Source organism: Aulonocara sp. 'chitande type north' Nkhata Bay, linkage group LG20 (genome assembly GCF_057382095.1).
Source record: "Aulonocara sp. 'chitande type north' Nkhata Bay isolate Kocher_YH1m ecotype deep benthic linkage group LG20, A_spYH_male_GT1.1, whole genome shotgun sequence".
Classification (NCBI taxonomy): domain Eukaryota; kingdom Metazoa; phylum Chordata; class Actinopteri; order Cichliformes; family Cichlidae; genus Aulonocara; species Aulonocara sp. 'chitande type north' Nkhata Bay.
In genome coordinates, this window is record NC_141363.1 from 22,458,587 (window position 1) to 22,478,542 (window position 19,956).

At 42.2% G+C, this 19,956-nt stretch overlaps 1 protein-coding gene and 1 long non-coding RNA gene across 8 annotated transcripts in view; one reads left to right on the top strand and one right to left on the bottom strand.

Moving 5' to 3' along the window:
- Nucleotides 1-12,526, bottom strand: part of magixa (MAGI family member, X-linked a) — a 61,280-nt gene extending 48,754 nt beyond the window's left edge. For all 6 annotated transcript variants that reach the window (XM_086276444.1, XM_086276441.1, XM_086276442.1 and 3 more), the window contains exon 1: nucleotides 12,227-12,526. The gene's annotated coding sequence lies outside the window, so the exon portion shown is untranslated. The remainder of the gene's footprint in view (nucleotides 1-12,226) is intronic.
- Nucleotides 12,527-13,791: 1,265 nt separating this feature from the next.
- On the top strand, nucleotides 13,792-14,900 carry LOC147305583 (uncharacterized). 2 transcript variants are annotated; one of them, XR_015126564.1, is made up of 3 exons: nucleotides 13,792-14,369; nucleotides 14,542-14,609; nucleotides 14,763-14,900. It is a non-coding gene; the product is annotated as an uncharacterized LOC147305583 (long non-coding RNA). The 2 variants fall into 2 exon arrangements; XR_015126565.1 differs by having other exon boundaries at nucleotides 14,542-14,655; nucleotides 14,763-14,819.
- The last annotated feature ends 5,056 nt before the right edge of the window (nucleotides 14,901-19,956 follow it).

The following is a 19,956-nucleotide window of genomic DNA, read 5'->3' on the forward strand; positions in this document are numbered from 1 at the left end:
CATCAGATTTCACAGCGTGAATCAGTTAATTAATAGCCGAGAGCAGAACAGTTTCTGTTAAAGCTGCACTGAATGCAAACATTCAGAGCGATGTGTTTCTGCATCCAGCCAGCAGGGAAGAGGTCAGAGGTCGCTGCACGCCGGGGAGCATGAATGTTTGCTAGCTCCCGCGCTGTGACGCTGAGCAGCTCTGACAGCAGCTGTCGCTCTGGATCTGTAGCTACTGATGACATCATGGAAGACAGGACGGCCTTTTGGATGATGTCATAAGAGGGCCATCGCTGTGGAGACAGCCAACGTGAATCTACCTACTCAAACGCCGCCTCTCCAACAGGTTAAAGGAAGTAGCAGCTACTCTCCACAGGATGATGACCATGAATGCTGACTAAGAGCTCTGATCGGGTAACAGCTCCTCATCCTTCCAGAAGCAAAAATTGTAAAATCTAAAACCAGAAGAAGAAACATCCATGAAATCAGCTGATTGTTCGCAGTGATCAGCTGGAGTTGGATCAGATGGGCTGAGTCAGACTGCAGAGACGCTGCTGCTGCTGAAACTCACAGCCACCTCACTGTTTCCAGAAAACACAGCTGATTATTCTGAAACAGAAACCAGCAGAGCTCAGACCTATCAATCAGAACCATCAGCTCAGACTCCAGGAAAAAGGCAGGAGCCGTGCAGAGATTAGACGGATCCCAACACTGAAGTGACAGGGACTCTGGAGAGTGCTGCTCATCTGGCAGACGCTTTGATTCAGAGACGTCTGAAAACGTGTTTGTTTTTCCTCCTTTATTAGTTTCACTGACAAAAAATGTTCAAAGAGCCACAAATACCTGACGACAGCAGCAGTGCAGCATGCACAAATCATCACTAGCAAGGCAACGCTGTTGCATGATAGGTTAAAGACTTCTGGGAGTCATTGCCTGCAAAGGATTCGCTATTTATAATTATGTTCATTTGATCAATTACATTTACGCTCATATAAAAATGTTCACAGCTCCTCAGTGGTCTCAAATTAAAGCTGAGACTCTGAAGTGTGCAGGAATTTCCAGACCTTTACTAACCTGATGTAACATGTTGTCCTTACATTGTCAATCACACTTAATTTTTACTAAAAAAAAAGAATAGTTAGTAGCATGTGCACTTATAGACCTATAGAGGCACGCTGCTGTTAAAACTGATGCACTGGTAATTTGAAGAAGACCCGTTCTGATCACTTACAGTTCTATATTTTTATTCTGAGACTCCACTAGAGTAGCTCAAAAAAACACCCATCCTTATTTATGTTATGCTGACTTTCACAGACTGATCCAAACATAACAGAAGTGCTGGGAGCGCTGCAGATGACCTTAGAGGGAAGGGCAGCCAAATTTAAATCAAGTACGGCTTTTTGCTTTTTACAGGCACGGTAGCTGAAGTTTTTGGCCACACCTCATACTCTGTGCTGAATTATATTCGGCATTGCTGATGGTATTTTAGTGGCATCCAAGTATCTAGCAAAATGTATTCTATCTACATCGTGATATAAATTTCATGAGAATTTAGCTGCTGTGTTCAACACTTGAGTCGAGTAGACTTTAGCGATTACAGGTCTCTTGGCTGTTAACCTCCCCCGGATGGCTGGGAGCCTTGTTAATGGTGAAAAATCCAGCACCTAAAGGTGGTCTCTAAACAGTGGCAACAACTGCCCAACACTGAAAAACGTGGCAACGAAAGGATGATGGACCAAGTAGCAAGCTCCAGGGAAGTGACTGCAGTTCCTCTGATGGCCACTTCAATTAATCCAGTCAGATTCCTACATTAAAGCAATAAAGAGCATTTTAATGCTTTTTAATTAAAACCTAAAATGCTTTTTAATGGTCCAAGAAGAAAAATGGCTCTACAGATACTTTCTCACTCATAATAGCTGTGCTGTTATATTTTTAATGTATTTCAGCCATGTGAATTCTGGTAAGGATTAAAAATAGGAGCATGGCTGCTTTGAGGTTTGCTGACACATGAACCTGTTGATGATGTTCATGATGTTGGCGTGCTTTGGAGCCATTTGAATGTAACTACCTGACAAACAATACCATTGGCGCCATCAGGCATAATCTTGTAGGTACAGATTTTTTAACACTGTTTTGAAAATTCAGTCTTTGCAATAGTTAACAGCAGATCTTGGATCTTAGGATTTTTTTCTTTGGCTAATGTGTTTGATCTGCGCTGTGTCTGAATCATCTCATGCTGTGATCCAAACACATTTGCAGAAGGATAATTGCTGTTAAACTCATTTTCAAGTTAACATTTTGGGTGCTTAATCAGCAGTCTGGAGATGTTGGGTTTTGTTTATTTTTTCTGTAAACAAGCAAACAAGAAGCTGGCAAGTGACTAAAAGCAAACAAAAACATCTTTTAATTATTTTGCTTTTCTGTAAAACAAACAAGTCAGAGTTTGTAACGCAGCGAAGTCTCGGGACGGATTCAGCCAATCGGATACGAAGCCGGGAACATAGAAATCAGATTTGTGAAGAAGACGACAATGACTGACAACAGACTGAGTGGACAGTCACTGATGAACAGCTATCGTGAAACTAAGTGCAGGAATCCTGGTGGGCTACACTTTTATTAGGGCTACATATTGTACAATGAGGTTTTATGAACATGTGACTCATCATGTGACTTTTACTTGGCTGCCATTTTGGACGTGTCCCAATCATAGTGACAATGTAAGATCAAGTGAATAAAGCCCCAGTTACACAAGCTCAGAGACTGGCCAGTGACCATCTGGCAGCCACCTGTCGCTAGGGGAAAATGCGTATTCCCCCAGTCAGCTGGCAGAAACCTCTGTGGTCTTAGTTTGAATAGAAATGATGGACATGTCCACAAACACTGTCCAGCTACTCTGAGCTGTAGTGAGCTGTAAAAAGTGAAACACAAACTGGACACAGAGACCGTTTCCTTCAAGGTAAAAGTTGTGCCTTATGAAACATGTTGGCTGTCGGCTTTTAATTTGAAGGTGAATCCTCGCCATTTCCACTTTGGGTTACACTTTTTCTTACTCCTACTCTGGTACTTGTTAAGTACTTTCAGACAAACATGGAAAAACAACAGGCAACCAAAGGAATCACTAGGAGATTTTTGGCTTCTTTGCAACTTCTTTCACCGAGCAACCTCAAGGAACCACTGCCAACCATTTGGTGAATACCCATTTTTTGCTAGCAACCAGTGGTTGTATCCACATCCAATATGGCAAACAACTTTTAAGTAATGTACACATGACATCACATGAGAAATCTCAACGGTTGTTGTGTTACAATGTTGTGTTTAGCTGGCTTATTAATCTGTTGTTTATCCATTAGCAGATAGATGGATGCATCTTGCTAACTGAGCTTTGCTAACATTAGCGGATAACCTCACTACTCTCCACCCTTGTTTCGAGTCGTGGTTCTAAACAGATGATGTTCAAAACCACAGTGTCTGCATTCATGTTGTATACATTCTGAACAAGTATGGCAATAATATTCTCAGCATGCTGTTCTTCAGCTGGAAAGCTAAGCTGCTAACTTTACAGTAGCACTGGTAGGGATGGGTATCGAAACCCGGTTCTTGTTGAAAACCGGTTCCCACTCTTTCAATTCCTTGGAATAGTTTGCCACTTTTTGCAAACGATTCCCTTATTGATTCCAGTCGCCCCGAATGACGTCACCACGTTGCGGAGCGTCATTTACCTGGCAGGAAACACGGCGCCTAAGCGGCTCAAACGCTAAAAAGTTTGGTCATACTTTACGAGAACGGATGACAACAGGGAAACTTGCAGTATTTGCAAAGTAGATACTTCATTTAAGGGAGGAAACACTACGAATATGCAAAAGCATTTGCTCACAAAACACACGATGACCTTAAATGAATGTCGTGTTTTTAATTCCGCTCCAGACTCGTGAATCTCAACCCAGCAGCAGCGGTAACGTTTGCACGTCGTCTCCCGTTAATGCGGCAGGTAAATAATCAACTAACAGTGCATATTATGTTAGCGCGATCTGCCTTATTACAAAACCTGCCATTACTGTGCATTTAGGTGACCATGATGGGACAGACAGACAGACTCTGGCTAGCTCAGACGCTGGCAGTTCTCGCTGCAGTCTACCGGTAGCGTCTCCTTTCAGGCCAGGATAGACGAATGTCACCGAGCAGTGACTCAGTTTGTGGTCAAAGGCTTGCACCCATTTGCCGCAGCAGATGCCCCCGATTTTCAGTAAGTGAATGTGTTTAATTGTAGGCAGGGACATTACTGGATATTCTTGTGTAATTGCTACAGAATAATTTATGTTATACTTTGTTATTGCTACTGAAGAATATTTATTTTATTATTTTACATCCGTAGGCTGTGGATCTCTTAAGATCTCACTGTTGGGTTTGTAAGGCCATGTTACTCCTAAATTTCTATCTTGTTCAAAGAGAAGATATAAAACAAAGTTCTAAGCTAATCGACCTTAGTGTTCTCCTTTTTAAAAAGAATCGATAAGAGAATCGAATCGTTAAACAGAATCGAAAATGGAATCGGAATCGTGAAAATCTTATCAATACCCATTCCTAAGCACTGGGCTGCAGTATGCAATACATCAAACCCCTGCACTGACTCACTGGTGTTTCCAGATTTCTGCCCGCCGCAGCTTTAATCTGCACGCTGTGAAATGAAACTGTGCAGCGAAGCTTCCTCGACATTTATTATCCGTTCAGCTGTTTAGCTCTCTGGTACGATGAAAGTTTGAGCCTCAGACTCGTCGAGCCTCCGGACTCATTAGGACTGTGATGATCGTAATCGTGTTAATATTTCATCCTGTGAACACAGCCGGCACTGCTCTTCGGTCCACTCCTCTGTTTGCTCGGTCGTTTTCTGTGTTGACTCGGCTCTGTTGTTCTGTTGCATTTCTGCTACGTTTGTTCATGAGTTCAGTAATCTGTCACCTGCTGGAGCCCTGGATAAATATTAACCCGAGGGCAACACCTTGCCTGCTCTCACCTCACACACTTCAAACACTCTTCTCTGCTGGCTTCATAAAGCTGTTCTCGCTTAACCCCACTACCTCATTTTACATTCCTCTTTTAATACTTTTGGAGGAAAGTTTAATGACTTCAGGTGAGGCAGACACTTGAGTCATTAACATATGAATGAACGAACCTTTATTGGCATTGCACAGAGTACAATGGAATTCTGTGACTGACCTTCATGGTGCAAGAGGGAAAACTGAGAAACAGAGTGATGAACCCTTCTGAAAAAAAATATGTAAAACACATTATTTGTTGTACAAAGTTTACATAATAAGTTACATATTCTATACTTATGGGAAAGTAATAAAGAAAAGTAATAATCTGTATTTAATATTTGAAACTGCAGCAACCAAAGACTTCTGCAACTCAGTACAAGATTGAAAGTACAGCAACACCTGTGATGCAGATGACTGACGATCAATAAAATAAATAAAATAAGCCGTATAGAGCTATGCATGGGAGAAAACTGATGACATGCACAACAGAGAATTCAATTTAGTTCTGAGAGTGTTTTCTCCTTTTTATTTTATATCACTATACAGCACCAGTGCAGCGAGTCTATAGAATCATATTTCTGTGCACTAGTGCAAAGACAAGACCAGGGTAGAAAAAACACACACTAATCAAATTCAGCAGAAAAATGTCACTCAGCCTTCCTCCATGTACATCAATGCCATTATGTAACTGCAGCGTTCACACCCATAGTTAAAACTCCATCATCCAAGTCCCAAAGCAGTGTGCACAGAAGACCACCAACAACCTCTGCAACCAAACCAACCACTCAAACAGCAAAACCCAGAACTGCTGTAAACACAAATGTCATATTTCTGACAGAGCTGTGCTGAAAGATGTTTTCGGGCTTCAATGCTCACGAGAAGAGTCAATAATCAAAGCCTGTTTGAAATTTCCAACCATTCTTCATCCATACTGCCAATCTAATTCAAGGTTGCTGGAGCTGGAGCTTATCCCAGCTTTCATAGCGTGAAAGGCAGGGTACACCCTGGACACGTTGCCAGACTATCACATAGAGACAGGCAATCATTTAGGGGGAAGGAGAGGACCCACGCAGACATGAAAAGAACAGAAGCTCCACACAGAAGGGCTTCGGCTGGTCGGGGGCTTCAAACCCAGGACCTCATGACCTTTTTTTAATTTTCACTGACAGAACCACCCATCTCATGAGTTACAGGCTGAGCTAGGGCTGAGCGATATGGCCTAAAATCCATATCGCGGTATAATTTGAAGCATGTGCGGTAACGATATAGTCTTTTCTTCTGTATACCGTATTTTCCGCACTATAAGGCACACTTAAAATCCTTTAATTTTCTCAAAAATTGACAGTGCGCCTTATAATCGGATACACCTTATGTATGAATTCTGGTTGTGCTTACTGACCTCAAACTGATTTTATGTGGCACATGGCGCTCAAAAATCTGTCAAAAATGTTTTAGTACGACTTTGGTAAAGTACGAAGCCGCACCACTTGATGGATTGTCGGAGCATTACGGCTACCGTAGTCAGGAGCCCAAAACTCTGTCCGCTTCAGGTCCCAAAGTCAAATGAACTCTGCGGCATCACTAAGAGTTAAAAACTGTCTAAATTCTTTCATCTTTAATAAAATGATCAGCGTTGCTGCTTTACCAGGTGTAACAATTAAGTTTAACATCCAGGCATCCATGAAAACAGAATTTATTAAATTTAACGGCGTTAGAAGTTAGCAGGAAGTTAGCTCGCTAGTTTCCACCTAAAAATGATATTGCATGTTCTGACTCAGAGATTTCTGAAAAAAATAAAACGTACAGCTCTGCTATCACTTCCAACATAAATGAAGACAGAAAACTAAACAGCAGTGACGTTTGTAGGGTTACTGAAGTTGGACTAGCTGGTGCTACGTGATCGCTAGCAACACAGCTACATTAGCATAACAAACATAGTGAAGCTGGAGGATGAAGCCAACTTTTTTCCACTCGATAAAAGTTAATGTGAGGGTTAGGAACAAATGCAATCGCATGGCAGGATGCTGTAAATGGACCAAACTTCAGTCAGGAGAACAACTGAGATAATCCATCCACAATATGAGGTTAGTCATTAATATACTGCAACAACATGGGAACAGAGCAGCTGCGAGAGAATTCAACATTAATGAATCAATGGTACGGAAGTGGAGGAAGCGCAGTTTTTGGCTTTCCTCATATTCTAAAAAATGTTTCATCTCTTCGCTAATATTGTCGCCCGGCATAATTTGCAGATGATATTGTTTGTAGCCGCTGCGATGCTTTCGACCAAAACAGGTGCAGCATGATGACACCACCAACATGCGCTATTGTGATAGAGCGGTATAGTCAAAATCTCTACCGTTGGCCAAATTTATATCGTTTCTACCATATACCGTTTATACTGCCCACCCCTACGGCTGAGCTGTGATTTTTGGCTGCATTTATATTTCTCTAAGAGAAAGAAGCAGCAGACGGTCTCTTGCATTTTATCACACTGAAGCCATGCTGCTTCTTTAAAAAAATGCACAGACACAACATCGGGCTGGTTTCTGGAACATAACAATGAGTTTAGTTGACTCAGATGGCCTCAACAGTCACCAGATCTCAGTCAAACAGACCATTTCAAAAGATGCTGCGCACAAATCTGCACCAGCTGCATGATTCTGTGACGTCAACATGGAGCTAAATCTTTGAGAAATGTTTCAAGCATCTGTTTAAAATTCTGCCTCTGAGAATTTCATGCAACTGCAAAAGATTTGCCTTTCTCACCAAGTTTCTCCAGCTCCACCCTCTCAGCACAAACAAAAGGAACAGTTTAAAAAAAAAGATTGATATTGTTAAAAAGCAAGACAGGAACTCTGGGGCAAAGTCTAGAGTTGTTCCTAATTAAGTGGCATCATTAAGAGGTTCCTGTCCATCAACATATTTGTGTGTGACCCGGTCGAAACCGAGGCACAGTGATGAAGATCAAACATTTAAACCTTGACAACAACTTCAGCTTGAATCCACAAATCCATGTTTATAATGAGCTGCACGAAAATATCTCCAGTCTTCATCCTGCTGTGAAAGACAGGAAGCACGACACATGCTAGCTCAATCAATCGATCAATTTCTCATCAGATATGGTTCCCAAGTGTTTCTAAAAACAGACGAGCACAGAGGAAAACATTGAGAAAAGGTTTACTGAGGATACAGGTGTTCCTATTGAGAAGCCTCATCAGCTCCTGAAGGCTAGAAAGGAATATACCTCTGACGTACGTCACGTCTTTTACTAAAGTGCATATAAAAAGGCTGCTGAGACTTTTCAGAGTCCTTTTCAGAGGCTAAAAATCCCTGAACCAGCTCTATAAGCCATTTTCACACATGCACTGTAGCCCTGAAGTCTTCTAGACATCATCTGATGGAGGTGAAAATGAGAACAAAAAGGCCTGATGCAGTTGGATTGGACATTAAAGACTCTTTTACCTGCCAGGTCCCCATTGCACCAATGTAACAGCAGCAGCAGGTAATAGTCCGCTGCACTGAACGAGTATCATGTCTGCTTCCTTATGTGTGATTTACACAGGCAGCTTCCTCGTTTAAACCATACACAGCATTTCCATCCGAATCAGAATAGTTCCCCCTGTTTTCTACATATTAAAAAAGATCAAATGTCGAACATTGTTCTAGAATAACACTCTGGACACGGCCATGTGACGTCATGTGTGCAAAAGACTTCAGAAACAGGCATTAATTAAACATGTGAGGCTGAGAGAATGCTTCAAGAGACACTTGAAAACCTCGGCTCTCAAACAAACAGGACAGAGATGGTCGCCAGTGTCCCCGAACGGTAGTGGAGGGTGGTGTGGGGGTGGGCAGGGGGGGGTCTATATAATCTTTATTTTTAGTAACGTTTTTCATTTTTATTTTTCAGGCTCGGCTTCATTTATTAGTCATCCATTCTCACATGCCCATTTCAAAAAACAAACATCAGATATGCATAATGCAACATAGTGCCAAAAACAAAATTACTTCCACTTCATGTAAGACATAAAAGCCGATTTCTTTGTCTCCGTGACGGCGGCTGGAGCAAAGCCATGTTGATCTGCTGGGCTATAAACCTTCCTTCATAACGGGAAAAAGTGAAACTCGCCCTGCCAGAGGTGTAAGTTGTAAAATAAAAATCACACCAGCTGTAACTGTCATCTGTACGCTGGGTTAAGCTTGGCTGATCTGAATGGGTGAACTCCTGTTAAAACAAAAGCCCATGTGTATATATATATATATATATATATATATATATATATATATATATATATATATATATATATATATATATACACACATATATTAGGGGTGCAACGATACTCGTATCGATATTGAACCGTTCGATACAGTGCTTTCGGTTCGGTACGCATATGTATTGAACAATACAAATTTTGTAATTTATTTTATCAACTTTCCTTCTGACGATGCTGTCTGTGTTGAGCGCTCTGTGAATCTGCGTTCGACTACGCCGCCTGGGCTGCACTGTCGAGCGCAGATCCACTGAGCGTTCAACACAGACAGCATTGCCAGAAGGAAGAGCGCAGGGCAAGCTAGCGAGACAGAAGTTAAGCTCTCCTTTTATTTATTTTGGTTTTCATGTGACGTATGACCCTGAAGGTAAGCGCGTCAAGGACTAAAGTAAAACAGTATGTTGGATGTGCCACGCAATGCTCAATTACATGGGTGGGAACTAGTGTGTTAGCGCAGTTAGCTCGTTAACGTGTTGGCCGTCTAGCCCCATGCAGGGGTAGCTCGTTAACGGAGATTTGCCGTGTTGTGGCGTTAACGTCATTTCAACGAGATTAACGCTGACAGGACTAGGCGTCACCCGTCACTATGGCAACATAAACAAAACATAACTGTACAAACAGAACCCCGAACAGCCCTGACCCGCTACAATATGCTGCTGAGAATATAGCCCAGAAGAAGTGTATAGTATAGCTTTTATTTTGGGAAGAGCCATTTCTCTGTAATAAACTCTCTTTTCCAAAGATGAGTGATTCCTCAATCAGATTTATTTTTTTAATTACTTTTGTTTCAGCAACATTAAATTTAAAAACTGTACTTTTGAGTTAAAATATATATTTATAAGTTTAATAAATGACAAATTAAAAAGGCATGAACATTTTTTTTGTATCGAAAAAATATCGAACCGTGACACCAAAGTATCGAACCGAACCGAACCGTGAATTTTGTGTATCGTTGCACCCCTAACACACACATATATACATATATATATATATATATATATACACATGGGCTTTTGTTTTAACCTTTATCTTTACTATTTTGTTTTATTTTGATCTATAAAGTTTATGATCCGCATGTTTGATTTGGCCTAAATATTATGCCGGATGCGCTTCCCGACACCCTGTCCATTTACCCGGGCTTGGGAGTGACATTTTCATTAGTTTCCCATATTTTTGTGTTTTTTCATTACCTTGAGCTGATCTATAATCGCATGTTTGATAAAGTGTAGGGATAAGTGATCCAACCGTATATTTGGACTGGATGTCAGTTTGATCTGTTCATTCATTCTTAACAGTTCAACACAAAACACAAACTAATCAAATTCAGTAGGAAAATGTCACTCAGCCTTCCTCTGTGCACATGAACCATGCATTATCTGATTGCAAAGACAGATAATGAGACAATCACGCATGCATGCTCGCGCCTGCATCCACCTCAAACTTAACCTGAACATGCATGTTTTTGGACTGTGGGAGGGGCTGAATTGACGGGTGGATGCAGGCAGAGTAACCCTGATTAATATTGTTTCACTTTCAGTCGCATCGGGTCAGGTGTCTGTGAGGAATGAACACGGTGAAAGCAGGTAAGGGAGACACCTGTACATACAGTAAAGACTCTCACACTGAGCTGAAATCAAAGCAACGCAAATAAATTATGTCAACAACGGGAATACATCTTTAATTTTATTTTACAAAGCAAAGTTTAAATCCAGCCTAAAAAGCACCACATGATGATCGTGGATGAAAATGCATTGGTATCTGCATCTGTGATCGATTCATTAATACCATTAACCCTACATTTAAGTCCAGTTTTGTTATTTTCCAGCACCAAACCTCAGGCCCTCCACACTGTGACCCCACAGAAAAACGCTGGAGCACACTTTTCTTCTTGGACCAGAGCGCGAGCACTGAAAATGGAAAAGAGCTGACTGATGGCAGTTTTATCCAGTGTGGAGACATTTCCATTCTGCGCAGTTTGAAACGTTTAACTGCTTCTCTGTTTAGCTGCTCCTTCAGCAGAGTGTCCTAGAGCTGGCTGCCAGATACACCCCCCACTTTACCCCCTTTTATCACTCTTCATCAGAACAGCTCAGATTAAAAGCATCCTCACAGCTCTGCAGCATCCAGCAACACTCCACGCATTACATACATAAACACACCATCACCCACAATCTGATACTACAACCAGCTCCTCCTCCCTGACAACACACCCTGTCCTCTCCACTACAATGATAACAAAACCCAAAACATTATTTTCCCTCAGGTCTCCTCCTAATCTCTCCATCCTTGGCAGTAAATCAGCTTCAGGTTAAAACACCTTCTGCAGTGTGGAGTGTTTTACACAACAACTCCTCCTCCTCCTCCTTAATGTACTCTTCATCACCCCACTGTACCCCTCTCCTCCTGTATGTATACACCTCTTCCTCTTACTCCTGCTGCCATTCATGACAAACGGTCAGAGCAGACAAAGAGCGGCTTCTATAGCGCAGACCCAGCTGCTTGTCACCATGTAAACACACACACACACACACACAGTGTCACCCGTCCACTCACACTGATCCCAAACCAGCTGTTACTTTACACTCGCAGTTCTGATTTTACACGGTGCCACACACACACACACACACACACACACACACACACACACACACACACACACACACACACACATAAAGACGTGGTGCTGATGGAGGATGCGACCGACAGCCCGCTGCCCCTGAGCCCGGACAGTAGGCTGCATGGGTCGGCTGTGGATCTGCTGACAGCGCCGTTTGTACCTGCAAGAGGAACAAAATGAAAAAAACAGAAACCGCTCCGACAAACCGGGTTTCTCGGTCAAAACGGCCGAGCGCACACATGCACGCGCGCGCCCCGGAGCCGAGCAAATAAAAGCCAAACCGGGACCCCCCTCTGCTGTTCCGTTACCTTCATAATTCCTGCCGAGTCCCCTCCGGTTCTCCGCTCCGGTTTAAATCCTCTCCGGGCTTTTAGCGTATTGATCGCTCCCTCGGTGCTGCTGCCGCTGCTGCTGCTGCGTGCGTGCGCGAGGAGCGTGCGCGCCGAGAGAGAGAGAGTGAGTGAGAGAGAGGGGGGGGGCGTGTGCACGATCTCCACTGCAGGTAAAAATGCAAAGCGCTGAAAGGTGGAAGACCACACACACACTGTTACACAGAAACACTGAGCGCAACGTACACGTGTCTTTCTGTATGACTGAGTGTGTGTGCGTGTGTGATGCCCGCAGGTAACTGTGCAGCAGCAGCAGCAGCACCAGCTTAATGGGGCTTTTACTACACTGTGAAAGCAATGACAAGTTAATGTCTCTCTACCGCCCTCCCTCTCTCTCCTCACACACAGCGGAAAGAGGGTCTGATGATAATGTGTAAGGGGTGGTGGTGGGGGGGAGCTCCACCTTCAGAGGGAGGAGTCTGCGTGATGTGTGGGGGGTGTGGTTGGGGCAATAGGCTGACATCAGCGAGTGTGAGTATCTGTGTGTATTGTTAATGTGTGTGTGTGTGCTCTTGTGTTCGTGATATTGTGAGGACATCAGTTTGCGTACTCACGTTGTGGGGACTCGGCTCCCTCTGGGGGACAAAACCAAAACCTCATTATGTAATTCATCACATTTCAGTACTCACACTGGGTTTGAGGTTACAGGAACATGACTCTGTGTGTGTGTGTGTGTGTGTGTGTGTGTGTGTGTGTGTGTGTGTGTGAGCCATAGCTATAAACTGATAGTTCTGTGCAACACTGCAGGGGCCCGACTATGCCCACAGGGTTCAAATGCTTAACAGGCAGTTTATCCTCGCCATTGTCGTCCTTGCGAACAGAGGCTCGCGCCAAAAATGACATCACAGCTGCTTGTCGTGCACCTCTATTAACCTGCCACATGCAGCGCAGCATCGGCCTCTGTGTGTATTTTCAGCTATATGAGCACGGGAGGACAGAGATTCAGAGACGTTACAGAGGAAGATACAACAGCTGGAGAAAACGAAATGCACTGCTGTGAACTTTGGAAAAACTCTTTGTTTCCTTTTTCAAATTCTCCTTTTCCTTTTTTCTGCATTTAGTGGAAGGTTTCAGCTCTAGGAGTATAAATGGTTGTGGATTATGTTGATGATAGAAACAGATACAAAGAGATGTAAAACAACAAAAACGACTCACAAGTTGACACAAAGTGACGCATACTTCACAAAGTTTATTCATCACAGCAATGTTAAGTAAGGACCTCAGTTCAAAGCTTGGCTCTTCTGGTGTGCTTGCTGCAGGTTGCTCCTCCACTTTTGACTGCAGAGTTCCTGATGTCCTTCAGGTCTGTAGATACGTCTTCATGCTAAAGAGAAATAAAAAAGATCCTCACACAGAGAAACACCGGACAACACATAGTTTCAAACTCTGCCTTTAGTAAAACATACACCTTGTGTATGTTTTATCCATTCATCCATCCATCTTGTATCGCATATGAGGGTCTGGATTTATTGCTTATAATTAGAGGTGTTTTATTTTGTAATTCCTCTTCTTTTGTTCTGTTTCTTGCCAGTTTTCTTCCTCTCCTGCTCTCTATCAGTCACTTGCTCACCTGAGTGGATATGTGGTTAACTGGCTGAGTAGGTTTTACATCTGTCCATCTGTTTGTTCCTGGGTTATTTGTTATTTGTTTCCTGTTGTTTCTTTTTTATTTTCTAAGTACTGATTTTTGACTCAGGCCAAGGCAACATGTATTACTCCTATGTGAGTCTCTGATTGGATAATATTGTCACTGGTCATGGTCACTGTGATCCATCATCCGTGATTAAGTGCGCTCGAAACGTCACATTTACTACTAGATGCAATAAACGAGGAAACTAGATTTCTGTAGTGTGTAAATGGTTAATTCTCTTCGTTGTCTGTATTTGTATGACCTTTGAAATGTCCTCAGACTCCTGCGTCTTGACTCCAACCGACACCCTGGTTTATGACAATGATCAGTCCAGAGAATGGACTCAGCAGACTCAGACCTATTCAACACTCCCTCGCTCTCAGAGAGGCTCAGCTGGGCAGCTACAACACATCTCTGGACAGCTATTTCGAGGTGTGTTCAGTTCTTCAGTTTCCCAGTCTGTCCGTTCTCCACCTGTCATGGTCCTCCAGTCTTCCCCTGCTGACTCCGTCTTTCTGTCGTTCTCTCCTCTTTGATGCTCTCTCTCTCTGTCTGTGTATATGAAAGCATGTTTGTGAACAATTAAAACACCTTTGTGTTTCAGGGGCGGGGTCTCTTCTGGATTCCTGCACTTTGGTCCTGCACACCTGAAAGTGATGAACTCACCTGTTGGTAATCACCTGATTCTCTGGCTACGAAAGACCAAGTCAGACCTTGAGTTGGTGCCTGATTGTTGAACTATCACTATCACTGCTTCCTTCAACATGTGTGTTTGCGCTGTTTCACTCCATTAACATTGCTTACATTTCTTTCTCTTCTCTGCAGAAACCTGGAGGTGGATCCGAGAGAGATTGTTGTGGAGAAAGGAAACTCTGGATTAACCTGTTGGAGCTTTGAACTTCGCTACTTGGAAACCCTTTCTGTCTCAAGTCTAGTCTCTGACTTTCTTGTAAATAAACCTATTCAACTTTTGTTCAGAGTCCTGTGTCGTGAGTCCAACACAAACCCTAGTTTATGACAGAGACACCCAGAAGACCAAAGTAAAAGAACATACACCAGCCAGCACATTGACAGTTTTCCTGTCATCTCCTTACCACTGCAAACTCATCACTTCACTACTCTACTCCCACTTATGAACATGATGCTTTTGAACTCCCACTTCAGTTTTCGAGTCATCCACAAGCTCGGAGAGAGCAATCTGGCTGAGACTCCTCATGACCTCAGACTTGCAGGAGAGTGTGCTGCTCATTCTGACCAAAATAAAAGAATAAATCTGCAGTCAGATTCCTCACCGCTGCGAGCGAGTGTAAAACTTACTATTATATCTGCTAAACATCACATAATGTCTTTACATGTCTTTAAAAGAAGGAGACTTCAGCATTTTTAAAATAAATGAAAATGTGTAATTTAAATTAACATTGGACGCATTCAAAGTGAAAATGATCATCTCTCTCTCTTGTGGTGGTGTTATGTGTTCTCATACTCTAAATATATAAATATGAATCGCATAAAGTTTTATTACTATTATGTTTTCAGTCTTATCGAGTGGGTGGATGGGACTCTACCCTGTCTGTGGTCTCTGTGGTGATTTACAGGTGGATACGCTAATAAATAGCTCTTTGTTTCTGCGGTATGAGCTCTCCTGGGAAACACACACACAGACACACACACACACACTGTTTGTATTTCAGTGCGATGGTATGTTTGCAAGAACTACTGCAGTCCCAGGTCCTTGACCCTGAACCTGCGCCTGACTCTAAATTGAATCTTAAAACTGGTCTAAATCCTCAAAATTAAGACTGTAAGCAAAGTCCCCAAAAGGTTTTAAACTTGTGCTGGTCCTCACAAAGACAGGCATACAGGCACGTGCACACACACACTCTCTCTCTCTCTCTCTGGTCCATTACTGTCTCTGTACTGTCATATGAGACCTAATGAGCACTTCATCATTTGTAGTGTGTGTTCCTGTACATTTATCTGTGTAAGGAGGAACTGAAGCTTCAGATCTTGACAGTGACGTCTGAAGACATTCTGCACAACAAATATCAAGATCCGAGTGAGGGAATATCCCATTTAGAAATAAAACTCCTAAATTCAAAATCTTACACGGCTTCAAAGCCAGCTTATGTTCCTTCAGCTGCTCATAGAGTCACACCTATTCAATCTGAAGCATGACACGCTTATATGAGAAAAACAAGTTGGCCTCTTTTTCCTCATTAATGAGCACATTAACTTAGATTTCCGAGAAAACTTTTCCTTAAAAAACAAATCTGCTGCATTTTTCTATTAATGAGATATTTTAAAATCCTAAACGAGTCTCACTTCAGAGCTCGATTTGCCTTCCCTGCTTACTTTAATCCATGTTTTAAAAAATAGTTTGGGTCTGAAACACTGAGATACTTGCAGGTTTGAGCAATAATATTGTTGGAGGGCTCAGCTAATTAGCAGCAGACGCTGTAGGCCCTCCTCCATGCTGGACTTTGGGGTCTCATTAAGTCAGAAAAACAGCGTTTTTTTGTGTGTTCATGAAAGGGTTGCTCAGAACTTCTGTTCTGTTTTATTGCTTTAGATGGACTATATCTCATTATCTCAGGAAAACAAGTCTCTATGTTTTTGGTTTTTTACCCCCTCAATAAATGCGTTATGCTCCTCTACTAATTACAGTTGTGTTTTCAAGGTTGTTTCAGCCTGGTTATTGTATAAAGCAGCACCAATCCACTGATCTATGGTCCTTACTAACTTTCGGAGCCTGTCCACAGAAAATGGACATTTTCCAGGAGAGTTTTCATTTACTGGCTTTATAAGGCAGGAATTTGTCCACAAACATCACTTTTGTTTCATCACCCATCTAAATCAATAAATCCAGGTGTTCCAATCACTTCCATGACCACTGGTGTATAATCAAGCACCCAGGCATGCAGACTGCTTCTACAAACATTTGTGAAGGAACGGGTCACCCTCAGGAGCTCAATGAATTCCAGCGTGGTCCTGAGATAGGATGCCACCTGTGCAACGAGTCACTAAATATTCCACAGTCAGCTGTTAGTGATGTTATAACAAAGTGGAGGCAACTTTAAATGACAGTAACTCAGCCATGAAGTGGTAGGACATGTAAAATCACAGAATGGGGTCAGCAGGTCTGAGCTCTATGAGCAAGCACTTTGGCAACAGTGGGAAGGAAAAACTCCCTTTTAACAGGAAGAAACCTCCAGCAGAACCAGGCTGACGGGGGGGAGGGGCCATCTGCTGCGACCGGTTGGGCCAGTGGTTCCCAAAGTGGGGGGCACACACAGCCATTGCAGTAGGGGGCGGTATGAATAAAAGAAAAAGAAATAAAAAAGAATGCTTGGACACTGCTAGCATAATGGACAGGTTTCTTGACAGCGTTCCCAAAAAAATGCAAAGCAGAGGTTGAAACATTGCCAAATATGCTTCCAAGCCAAAGACTAGAACATATGATGAAGCATATCTTGCCTTTGGCTTCACCTGCACAACAGCTGTCGTGCCAAGGGTAGGTCTCCCTGACAGAATTATTTCCCCCTGCGTTGGGATTGATTGATTTTTAGTTCACAAACACTTCTTATAAAGACTAACACTCCTGAAACTTTGGAGGTTTAAGCTCTTTATACAGTAAAGGTACAGGAGGATAAAAATCATTATCAGGAAAAATGTGCTTGGTTTGTTAAAATAATCTCATGTGAGAATAATACGACTACAGCACAAAGTTGATTACAGAGCGCAAACTGTACACCGGTTTAGTGGGTGAGCCGGTGACCGTAGGGCCAGGGTGCAGGAGGACCGAGTTCGAGTCTGAACTGCAGCCTCTCTGCATGTCTTCCTCTCTCTCTGCTTTACTGTCTCTATGAAAAAAGGCCCAAAATAATAATTTTTAAAAAGCACACACCTTCAAACACAGGTGTATGCACGCACCTCAAGTCTGTCATTGCAAAGGTTGACAGACTCCACTGGAAGACTTTTTATTTAAAACTCTCGAGAGAGGAAAACAATCACACAGAAAACCCCACGAGTCTTCTAGGATCTAACGTCGTCTTCCTGCTCTGTAATTTTCCTCGCCTTCTCCTCCTCCTTTCTACTAATACCTCGTTTGTATCTCATCTGCATCTTCCTTCTCTTTTCTTTTCTCTAGACTATTTTCTTTCTTCTACCCTATTTTCCATCTTCTTTGTAGTCTACACTGGTTGTGATGCCGTTTTAATCCAGCAGGAGGCAGCAAAGATCAGTTTTTAATACAAAAGATGATGTCATCATCCATATGGATTATGGGGAAAAAATTGAGACAGCAGGATTTATTGTGATACTGTAATACTTTAGACTGCAGATGGTTTGCCTGACTATTAATACCTTTGTTTCTGGCATGAGTTACTTTTATGACGTTGACGTTCATAACTTTTGCTTTTGGTTGTTTCTGTGTTTCATTTTTATTTTTATTGTCTTTACTTTTGTCTCTCTGCCTGTGTATGTGCTGCATCTCTGGGCTGTTTTTCAATCGCTCCCTGCAGGTCCTGCTCTGACCACTTGGTCTTGCAGAAACTTGTGTGTGCAACATACATACTTATAATAAGGACGTTCAACATACACACAACCAGGACCAAAGACATGGAGACGCATATCCAATGCATAAGAATAAAACAGTGTCACAACAAATGAAAAAAAAAAAGATAAAAGTAGAATAAAAATAATGATAAAAAGCCCCGAAGTGGATATTGGTCATTAAGGCGATGGTTTGCAGTAGGAATAGACGAAGTCTCGAGTCTTTCGGTTCTCCTTACAGCTACTCTAAAACAACAGCCAGAGGGTAAAGAGTCAAAGTCACTGTGGACTGGGTGGCTAAAAGTAATAACAGAATGAGCCTTTAACAGCTCATGGTTGTTAAAAGTGCCCAAAAGCCCGTCTTGCCAACATCCTGAGATTTTGCTGGCAGGTTTTACCAGAAGTCACAATCCATTTTTGTTGTTTAGAGTCCTATTACCAAACCAGGCAAAGATACAAAAGGAAAAAACTGATTCAATAAAACTTCTGTAAAATAAAGATGACTTTTCAGAAAGTTCTCATCTTACTTAAAAATCATTCTTTGCTGAACTTTTGCATCAGCATGAGGTTTAAAATACAGAAATCCAGTTAAACCCGATGTTCTGGATGGATGAGTAACAATAAATAAATAAATAAACGACTGGACTGATGTTAAACTTTTTTCCTTTCTTTTTCTTTCTTTGTTTTTTAGACCAGGGTGTTTAGTTCTGCTATAAAGGTGCATATGGAAGCCAGCCTCAAGTGGACATAAGAGGAACTGCAATCATTTTTGAAACTTCCATGTTGACTTCTTTCAGACCTCTGGAGAGTGGCACCTGACTGTCACATGCTTTCTACCTGGAAACTGATCTTTAGCTCCAGCTGCTACGCATTCAGTAAAGTGATGGGTTTTATTTAAAACAGGCTGGAAACACAAAAATCTAATTTTTTTTAACACTTTTTGGTTTGACTTGGAAAAGAAGATTATGCATGAACCAAAGGATTGATTTTAACAGTAAATATCCGAAATGCTTTCAGGATTGAGTTCAGACTGTTTTTTTTTTTATTCTGTCCTTTATTTAGAGAGAAACAACAAACGAGTGAAACGAGAGAAAGAGGTAAATCCTCTCTGAGTCCAGCAGCAGCAGCACCGAGGATTATAAGGGGCTTAATATAGAAGCTTAGGGACACACACACACACACACACACACACGCTGCCCTGCATCCTCTCATCTCTGATCTGATGGGGACATAGCTTCTGTCCATCCATCCATCTGTAGTCTCGATCACACGATCACAAGTATGTGGACGGTGCCATGTTTTTTTCTGTTTCAGCTCATCCAGGCTGAGGCAACATTAAAGTCTGAGCAGGTTTCCATTAGTGTACAAAGAATATTTGGAGACACAGACCTTGAGGTTATGGTGAAAGTGAGACATAAAGAAAGCTTATCGGACACAGTGACTCAAGTCTAAAAGGCAATTTCTCCAT